The following is a 9,457-nucleotide window of genomic DNA, read 5'->3' on the forward strand; positions in this document are numbered from 1 at the left end:
TGGAGAGGTCATTCTTGGAGTTGAACGCCAGTTTGTAACATGTTTCTGGCGTTGAACTCCACTTTGCAACTTGTTTCTGGCGCTGAACGCCAGACTGCAACATGGAACTGGAGTTGATTGCCAGTTTACGTCATCAATCCTTATTTGAAGTATGGACTATTACATATTTCTGGAAATCCCTAGATGTCTACTTTCCAACGCAATTGGAAGTGCGCCATTTGGAGTTCTGTAGCTCCAGAAAATCCACTTTGAGTGCAGGGAGGTCAGAATCCAACAGCATCAGCAGTCCTTCTTCAACCTCTGAATCTGATTTTTGCTCAAGTCCTTCAATTTCAGCCAGAAAATACCTGAAATTACAGAAAAGCACACAAACTCATAGTATAGTCCAGAAATGTGAATTTAACATAAAAACTAATAAAAATATCCCTAAAAGTAACTAGATCCTACTAAAAACATACTAAAAACAATGCCAAAAAGCGTATAATTTATCCGCTCATCACAACACCAAACTTAAATTGTTGCTTGTCCCCAAGCAACTGAAAATCAACTAGGATAAAAAGAAGATAATATACTATAAATTCTAAAATATCAATTAAACATAGCTCCAATCAGATGAGTTGAACTTGTAGCTTTTTGCCTCTTGAATAGTTTTGGCATCTCACTTTATCCATTGAAGTTCAGAATGATTGGCATCTATAGGAACTCAGAGTTCAGATAGTGTTATTGATTCTCCTAGTTCAGTATGTTGATTCTTGAACACAGCTACTTTATGAGTCTTGGCCGTGGCCCTAAGCACTTTGTTTTCCAGTATTACCACCGGATACATAAATGCCACAGACACATAACTGGGTGAACCTTTTCAGATTGTGACTCAGCTTTGCTAAAGTCCCCAATTATAGGTGTCCAGGGTTCTTAAGCACACTCTTCTTTTGCTTTGGACCTTGACTTTAACCGCTCAGTCTCAAGTTTTCACTTGACACCTTCACGCCACAAGCACATAGTTAGGGACAGCTTGGTTTAGCCGCTTAGTCCAGGATTTTATTCATTTAGGCCCTCCTATCCACTGATGCTCAAAGCCTTGGATCCTTTTTATTACCCTTGCCTTTTGGTTTTAAGGGCTACTGGCTTTTTCTGCTTGCTTTTTCTTTTTTTTTCTTTCTATTTTTTTGCCATTTTTTTTTCTTTTTTTTTTCTGCAAGCTTTTGTATTCACTGCTTTTTCTTGCTTCAAGAATCATTTTTATGATTTTTCATATTATCAGATAACATTTCTCCTTTTCATCATTCTTTCAAGAGCCAACATATTTAACATTCTTAAATATCAAATTCAAAAGACATATGCACTGTTCAAGCATTCATTCAGAAAACAAAAAGTATTGTCACCACATCAAAATAATTAAACTAGTTTCAAGGATGAATTCGAAACCTTGTACTTCTTGTTCTTTTGTTTTTAAAACATTTTTCATTTAAGAGAGGTGATGGATTCATATTCACTACTTTAAGGCATAGATACTTAGATATTAATGATCATGTAATAAGACACAAACATAGATAAACATTTAACATAAAAAATGAAAAACAAAAAATTTAAGAACAAGGAGTGAGTCCACCTTAGTGATGGTAGGGTTTCCTTCTTGAGGAACCAATGATGTCCTTGAGCTCTTCTATGTCTCTTCCTATTCTTTGTTGCTCCTCCCTCATTGCTCTTTGATCTTCTCTAATTTCATGAAGGATGATGGAGTGCTTTAGATGTTCCACCCTTAGTTGCTCCCAATAATTGTGTGGAGGAAAATGTATCCCCTGAGGTATCTCAGGGATCTCTTGATTTGCAGTCAAATGTTCTACCACTGAGCTATAGACCCTTGAGATGAATCTCTCCATCTCCTATGACTTGGAGGTGGAAGCTTTTGTCTTCCATTTCCTCTTTCTAGAGGTTTCTCTGGCCTTAGGTGCCATCAATGGTTATGGAAAAACAAAAAAAGTAATGCTTTTTCCATACCAAACTTAGAATGTTTGCTCATCCTCGAGAAAACAAAGAAAGAATAGTAGAAGAAAAAGAAGATATGGAGGAGATGGAGGGATGTGTGTATTCGGCTATATAGGTTGGAAAGAGATTTTGAATTTTGAAGGTAGGTTGGGTGTATGGATGTGAGTGGTGAATGGAAAACAGAAGGGGTGACTGTGAATGGAGAGAGATGGTGATATAGAATTATAAGGAGGGAAGGTGAGTGGAGGTATGTAGGGATCCTGTGGGGTCCACAGATTTTGAGGTGATCCTGTGGGGTCCACAGATCCTGAGGTGTCAAGGATTTACATCCCTGCACCAATTAGGCATGTAAAATGCCTTTGCATGCATTTCTGGCGTTTAGACGCTGAAGTGATGCCTGTTCTGGGCATTCAACGCCCACATGCAGCATATTTCTGGCGTTGAACACCAGCTTCATGCTTGTTTCTGGCGTTCAGCGCCAGCTCCATACTCTGTTCTAGCGTTGAACGCCAGCCAGATGCTCCTTACTGGCGTTTAAATGCTAGTTAGTCCTTCCTCCAGGGTGTGATTTTTCTTCTGCTGTTTTTTATTCTGTTTTTAATTTTTGGATTTATTTTGTGACTCCACATGATCATGAACATAATAAAACATGAAAGAACAATAAAATAAAAATAAAATTAGATAAATAAAAATTGGGTTGCCTCCCAACAAGCGCTTCTTTAATGTCAATAGCTTGACAGTGGGCTCTTATGGAGCCACACAGGTGATCAGGTCAATTTTATAGACTCCCAACACCAAACTTAGAGTTTGGATGTGGGAGTTCAACACCAAACTTAGAGTTTGGCTGAGGCCTCCCAACACCAAACTTAGAGTTTGACTGTGGGGACTTTGGTTGACTCTGCAGTGAGAGAAGCATTTCATGCTTCCTCTCCATGGTTACAGAAGGAGATCCTTGAGTTTTAAACACAGGGTTATCCTTATTTAGTTGAAGGATCAATTCTCCTCTGTCTACATCAATCACAGCTCTTGCTGTGGCTAGGAAGGGTTTTCCAAAGATGATGGATTCACCCTCCTCCTTCCCAGTATCCAGGATTATAAAATCAGCAGGGATGTAAAGGTCTTCAACCTTTACTAACATGTCCTCTACTAGTCCATAAGCCTATTTTCTTTGCCATCTCTAGTGAGATTCTGGCAGCTTGCACCTCAAAGATTCTCAATTTCTCCATTACAGAGAGGGGCATGAGGTTTATCCCTGACCCAAGGTCACATAGAGCCTTCTCAAAGGTCATGGTGCCTATAGTACAAGGTATTAAGAACTTTCCAGGATCCTGTTTCTTCTGAAGCAATCTCAGTTGATCCAGATCACTTAGTTCATTGATGAGCAAGGGAGGTTCATCTTCCCAAGTCTCATTACCAAATAATTTGGCATTCAGCTTCATGATTGCACCAAGGTACTTGGCAACTTGCTCTTCAGTGACATCTTCATTCTCTTCAGAAGAAGAATACTCATCAGAGCTCATGAATGGCATAAGGAGGTTCAATGGAATCTCTATGGTCTCTAGATGAGCCTCAGATTCCTTTGGTTCCTCAGAGGGAAACTCCTTATTGATCTCTGGACGTCCCAGGAGGTCTTCTTCCTTGGGATTCACGTCCTCCTCTTTCTTTGTGGGTTCGGCCATGATTGTTATATCAATGGCCTTGCACTCTCTCTTTGGATTCTCTTCTGTATTGCTTGGGAGAGTACTAGGAGGTGTTTCAGTAATTTTCTTACTCAGCTGGCCCACTTGTGCCTCCAAATTTCTAATGGAGGACCTTGTTTCATTCATGAAACTCAAAGTGGCCTTAGATAGATCAGAGACTAAATTTGCTAAGCTAGAATGATTCTGCTCAGAATTCTCTGTCTGCTGCTGAGTGGATGATGGAAACGGTTTACTATTGTTAAACATGTTTCTTCCACCATTATTAAAACCTTGTTGAGGCTTTTGTTGATCCTTCCATGAGAAATTTGGATGATTTCTCCATGATGAATTATAGGTGTTTCCATAAGGTTCACCCATGTAATTTACCTCTGCTATTGCAAGGTTCTCAAGATCATAAGCTTCTTCTTCAGAAGACGCCTCTTGAGTACTTTTGGATGCAGCTTGCATTCCATTCAGACTCTGAGAAATCATATTGACTTGCTGAGTCAATATTTCATTCTGAGCCAATATGGCATTCAGAGCATCAATTTCAAGAACTCCCTTCTTCTGAGGCGTCCCATTACTCACAGGATTCCTCTCAGAAGTGTACATGAACTGGTTATTAGCAACCATATCAATGAGTTCTTGAGCTTCTGTAGGCGTTTTCTTTAGGTGAATGGATCCACCTGCAGAAGTATCCAATGACATCTTAGCTAATTCAGACAAACCATCATAGAATATATCCAGGATGGTCCATTCTGAAAGCATGTCAGACGGACACTTTTTGGTCAGTTGCTTATATCTCTCCCAAGCTTCATAGAGGGATTCACCTTCTTTCTGTCTAAAGGTTTGAACATCCACTCTAAGCTTACTCAGCTTTTGAGGAGGAAAGAACTTGGCTAAGAAAGCCGTGACCAGCTTATCCCAAGAGTTCAAGCTATCTTTGGGTTGAGAGTCCAACCACACTCTAGCTCTGTCTCTTACAGCAAACGGGAAAAGCATAAGCCTGTAGACCTCGAGATCAACCCCATTGGTCTTAACAGTATCATAGATCTGCAAGAATTCAGTTAAGAACTGAAAAGGATCTTCAGATGGAAGTCCATGAAACTTGCAGTTCTGCTGCATCAGAGAAACTAATTGAGGTTTCAGCTCAAAATTGTTTGCTCCAATGGCAGAAATGGAGATGCTTCTTCCATGTAAATTAGAATTAGGTTTAGTAAAGTCACCAAGCACCCTCCTTGTATTATTATTATTTTCGGCTGCCATCTCCTTTTCTTGTTCGAAAATTTCAGTAAGGTTGTCTCTGGATTGTTGCAATGTAGCTTCTCTTAGTTTCCTCTTCAGAGTCCTTTCAGGTTCTGGATCAGCTTTAACAAGAATGCCCTTTTCCTTGTTCCTGCTCATATGAAAGAGAAGAGAACAAGAAAAGAAGAGGAATCCTCTATGTTACAGTAAAGAGGTTCCTTATTGTTAGTAGAAGAAGAAAGGGAATAAGAGTGAAGAAGAATGGATAATCCAAACACAAGGGTGAGGATAGGAGCAGAGATATGAGATGAAGAGAAGTGTTAGTAAGTAATTAAATAAATAGAAGAAGATGAGAGAGAGAAGTTTTCGAAAATAATTTTTGAAAAGGAGTTGATGATTTTCGAAAATTAAAGGGGAAATAAAATTAAAATTAAATTTTAAAACAATTAATTAATTAAAAATAATTTTTGAAAAAAAGAGGGAGGTATTTTTTAGAGAGGGAAGAGTAGTTAGGTGGTTTTGAAAAAAATAAGAAACAAACAAAAAGTCAATTAGTTAGTTGAAAAAGATTTGAAAATTAATTTTGAAAAGATAAGAAGATAAGAAGTTAGAAAAGATATTTTAAAATCAAATTTTTGAAAAAGATATGATTTAAAAAAAAGATATGATAGAAAGATATGATTAAAATTAGTTTTGAAAAAGATTTGAATTTTAAAATCAAAATTAATGATTTGACTCACAAGTAATCACAAGATATGATTCTAGAACTTAAAGTTTGAATCTTTCTTAACAAGAAAGTAACAAACTTGAAATTTTTGAGTCAAAACATTAATTGTTGATAATATTTTCAAAAATTATGAGATAAAATTAAGAAAAAGATTTTTGAAAAATATTTTTAAAATTTTCGAAAATAAATAAGAAAAATGAAAAAGATTTTATTTTTGAAAAAGATTTTGAAAAGATAAGATTTTTAAATTGAAAATTTGATTTGATCATAAGAAACAACTAAATTTTAAAAAGTTTTGAAAAAGTCAACTCAAATTTTCGAAAATTTATGAGTGAAAAAGGGAAAGATATTTTTTTGATTTTTGAATTTTTAATGATGAAAGAGAAAAACATCAAAAAGACTCAATGCATGAAAATTTTGGATCAAAACATGTGATGCATGCAAGAACACTATGAATGTCAAGATGAACACCAAGAACACTTTGAATGTCAAGATGAACACCAAGAACTTATTTTTGAAAGATTTTCAAGAGAAGAAAATATGCAAGACACCAAACTTTGATATTTTTATTCTCTAGACACTAATAATTCAAGAATACACATGAAAAACAAGAAAAGACACAAAACATGAAAATACAAAGATCAAACAAGGAAATTCATCAAGAACAACTTGAAGATCATGAAGAATGCAATGCATGAATGCAATTTTCGAAAAATGCAAGATGAGTATGCAATTGACACCAAACTTAAAATTTGACTCAAGACTCAAACAAGAAACACAAAATTATTTTTGATTTTTTTGATTTTATGAATTTTTTGGTATTTTTCGAAAATTATTTGAAAAAGAAAAATAAGGATTCTAAAATTTTTAATATGAATTCTAGGAGTCTTGCACTCTTAGTCTAAAGCTTCAGTCCAGGAATTAGACATGGCTCACTAGCCAGCCAAGCTTTCAATGAAAGCTCCGGTCCAAAACACTAGACATGGCCAATGGCCAGCCAAGCTTTAGAAGATACAATTCAGTCATACAATAACAAATTTGATTAGCAACAACTAGCTTGCTCTTGTAATGATGATTTGGAAGCCTCAGTCCAAATGAATTTAGACATGGCTTTACAGCCAGCCAGGCTTCAACATGCTTCATGAAACACTAGAATTCATTCTTAAAAATTCTGAAGAAAAAGTATATTTTTGAAAAAAAAAATTTTAAAATAAAACGAAAAAGAAAATTACCTAATCTGAGCAACGAGATGAACCGTCAGTTGTCCAAACTCGAACAATCCCTGGCAACGGCGCCAAAAATTTGGTGTTGTTGCCGGATTAAAAACTTGGCACCATTGTGGTCTGGAAACAATTGTGAATTGTCGTTCGAAATTGATTGTTCCCCGACAACGGCGCCAAAAACTTGGTGTGCGAAATTGTGATCATTCCATTCCTTGGTAACGGCGCTAAAAACTCAATACGCACGTTCATGATCTTGTATCTGTTTCACAACTTCGTATAACTAACCAGCAAGTGCACTAGGTCGTCCAAGTAATAAACCTTACGTGAGTAAGGGTCGATCCCACAGAGATTGTCGGCTTGAAGCAAGCTATGGTCACCTTGTAAATCTCAGTTAGGCGAATTCAAATAGTTTTAAGAAATTATAGTGGATGAAAATTAAATAAAATATAAAATAGGATAGTGGTACTTATGTAATTCATTGGTGAGAATTTCAGATAAGCGTATAGAGATGCTTTCGTTCCTCTGAACCTCTGCTTTCCTACTGTCTTGATCCAATCAATCCTACTCCTTTCCATGGCAAGCTTTATGTAGGGCATCACCGTTCTCAATGGCTACATCCCATCCTCATGTGAAAATGGTCCAAATGCTCTGTCACGGCATGGCTAATCATCTGTCGGTTCTCGATCATACTGGAATAGAATCCATTGATCCTTTTGCGTCTATCACTACGCCCAGCACTCGCGAGTTTGAAGCTCGTCACAGCCATCCCTTCCCAGATCCTACTCGGAATACCACAGACAAGGTTTAGACTTTCCGGATCTCAGCAATGGCCATCCATGGGTTCTAACTTATACCACGAAGACACTAATAACTCGGACTCGGTCCCCTGTATTAGATATCCAAGAGATATCCATTCAATCTAAGGTAGAACGGAGGTGGTTGTCAGGCACGCGTTCATAAGTTGAGAATGATGATGACTGTCACGATCATCACATCCATCATATTGAAGTGCGAATGAATATCTTAGAAGCGGAATAAGTTGAATTGAATAGAAAAACAGTAGTACTTTGCATTAATCTGTGAGGAACAGCAGAGCTCCACACCTTAATCTATGGTGTGTAGAAACTCTACTGTTGAAAATACATAAGTGATAAGGTCCAAGCATGGCCGAATGGCCAGCCCCCAAACGTGATCTAAAGATGAAACTAAAGATGAAAACTCAATAGTAAAAAGTCTTATTTATAAAAACTAGTTACTAGGGTTTACAGAGATAAGTAATTGATGCAGAAATCCACTTCTGGGGCCCACTTGGTGTGTGCTTGGGCTGAGCTTGAAGTTTACACGTGGAGAGGTCATTCTTGGAGTTGAACGCCAGTTTGTAACGTGTTTCTGGCGTTGAACTCCACTTTGCAACTTGTTTCTGGCGCTGAACGCCAGACAGCAGCATGGAACTGGCGTTGAACGCCAGTTTATGTCGTCAATCCTTATTCAAAGTATGGACTATTATATATTTCTGGAAAGCCCTGAATGTCTACTTTCCAACGAAATTGGAAGCGTGCCATTTGAAGTTCTGTAGATCCAGAAAACCCACTTTGAGTGCAGGGAGGTCAGAATCCAACAGCATCAGCATTCCTTCTTCAACCTCTGAATCTGATTTTTGCTCAAGTCCCTCAATTTCAGCCAGAAAATACCTGAAATCATAGAAAAATACACAAACTCATAGTAAAGTCCAGAAATGTGAATTTAACATAAAAACTAATAAAAACATCCCTAAAAGTAACTAGATCCTACTAAAAACATACTAAAAACAATGCCAAAAAGCATATAATTTATCCGCTCATCATGCGCACAGTGTGCTCGCACATGGATGCCCATTTTTTTTTCAAAAAAAAGGGCACTCCCCTAATCTATAAGCATTCTAAAACAATCAAAAATCAAATTTAACAACAAATCTTTTTAGTTTTGAAAAATTTTTAAACATACTAAAAACAAAACTTATACTACAACTAAAATGCAATTCAACAATAACTAGACTAATCAAAACAAACTAAGAAGCAACCAATCAATCAAAGTAAAATGTATAAGAGTATATAAAATAACAAAAACTACCTACAATGGCAACTCCAATCACTTATTAACCAAATCTAAAAGAGAGTGGAAAGAGTTTACCATGGTGGGGTGTCTCCCACCTAGCACTTTTTGTTTAAGTCCTTAAGATGGAAATTTGGAAAGCTCCTTGTCATGGTGGCTTGTGCTTGAACTCATCCTGAAACTTCCACCAATGCTTGGACTTCAAGTAAGCTCCAAAATTCAAGATCAATGGCACCAAGCTTTGATGAAGTTCCACACAAGCTAAGGGCTTCCGAAATTGGTCTTCATATATTCCCGGATCCCAAATCTTGTTTCTATACCCATCTTCAAGTTGATCATCACAATTCTAATTGGGTGAGAAGTGATCCGAATTCTCAAGTAAACACCAAAGCATCTTCCTAGACCCCTTTAGTTGAGAACTATACCAACCATTACACTTAGACTTTGAGTTTCCAACCATAAGGAACCTTGATTGGCATTTCCATCCACCAATCAATTTCCTTTTG

At 37.1% G+C, this 9,457-nt stretch overlaps 1 non-coding gene across 1 annotated transcript; it reads left to right on the forward strand.

Annotated features, from left to right (window-relative positions):
- Window positions 1-4,427: 4,427 nt before the first annotated feature.
- On the forward strand, window positions 4,428-4,535 carry LOC148553723 (small nucleolar RNA R71). Its single transcript, XR_015893634.1, has one exon. It is a non-coding gene; the product is annotated as a small nucleolar RNA R71 (small nucleolar RNA).
- The last annotated feature ends 4,922 nt before the right edge of the window (window positions 4,536-9,457 follow it).

The sequence above is a fragment of the Arachis ipaensis genome, chromosome B7, assembly GCF_059453495.1.
Source record: "Arachis ipaensis isolate K30076 ecotype BB chromosome B7, ASM5945349v1, whole genome shotgun sequence".
Classification (NCBI taxonomy): domain Eukaryota; kingdom Viridiplantae; phylum Streptophyta; class Magnoliopsida; order Fabales; family Fabaceae; genus Arachis; species Arachis ipaensis.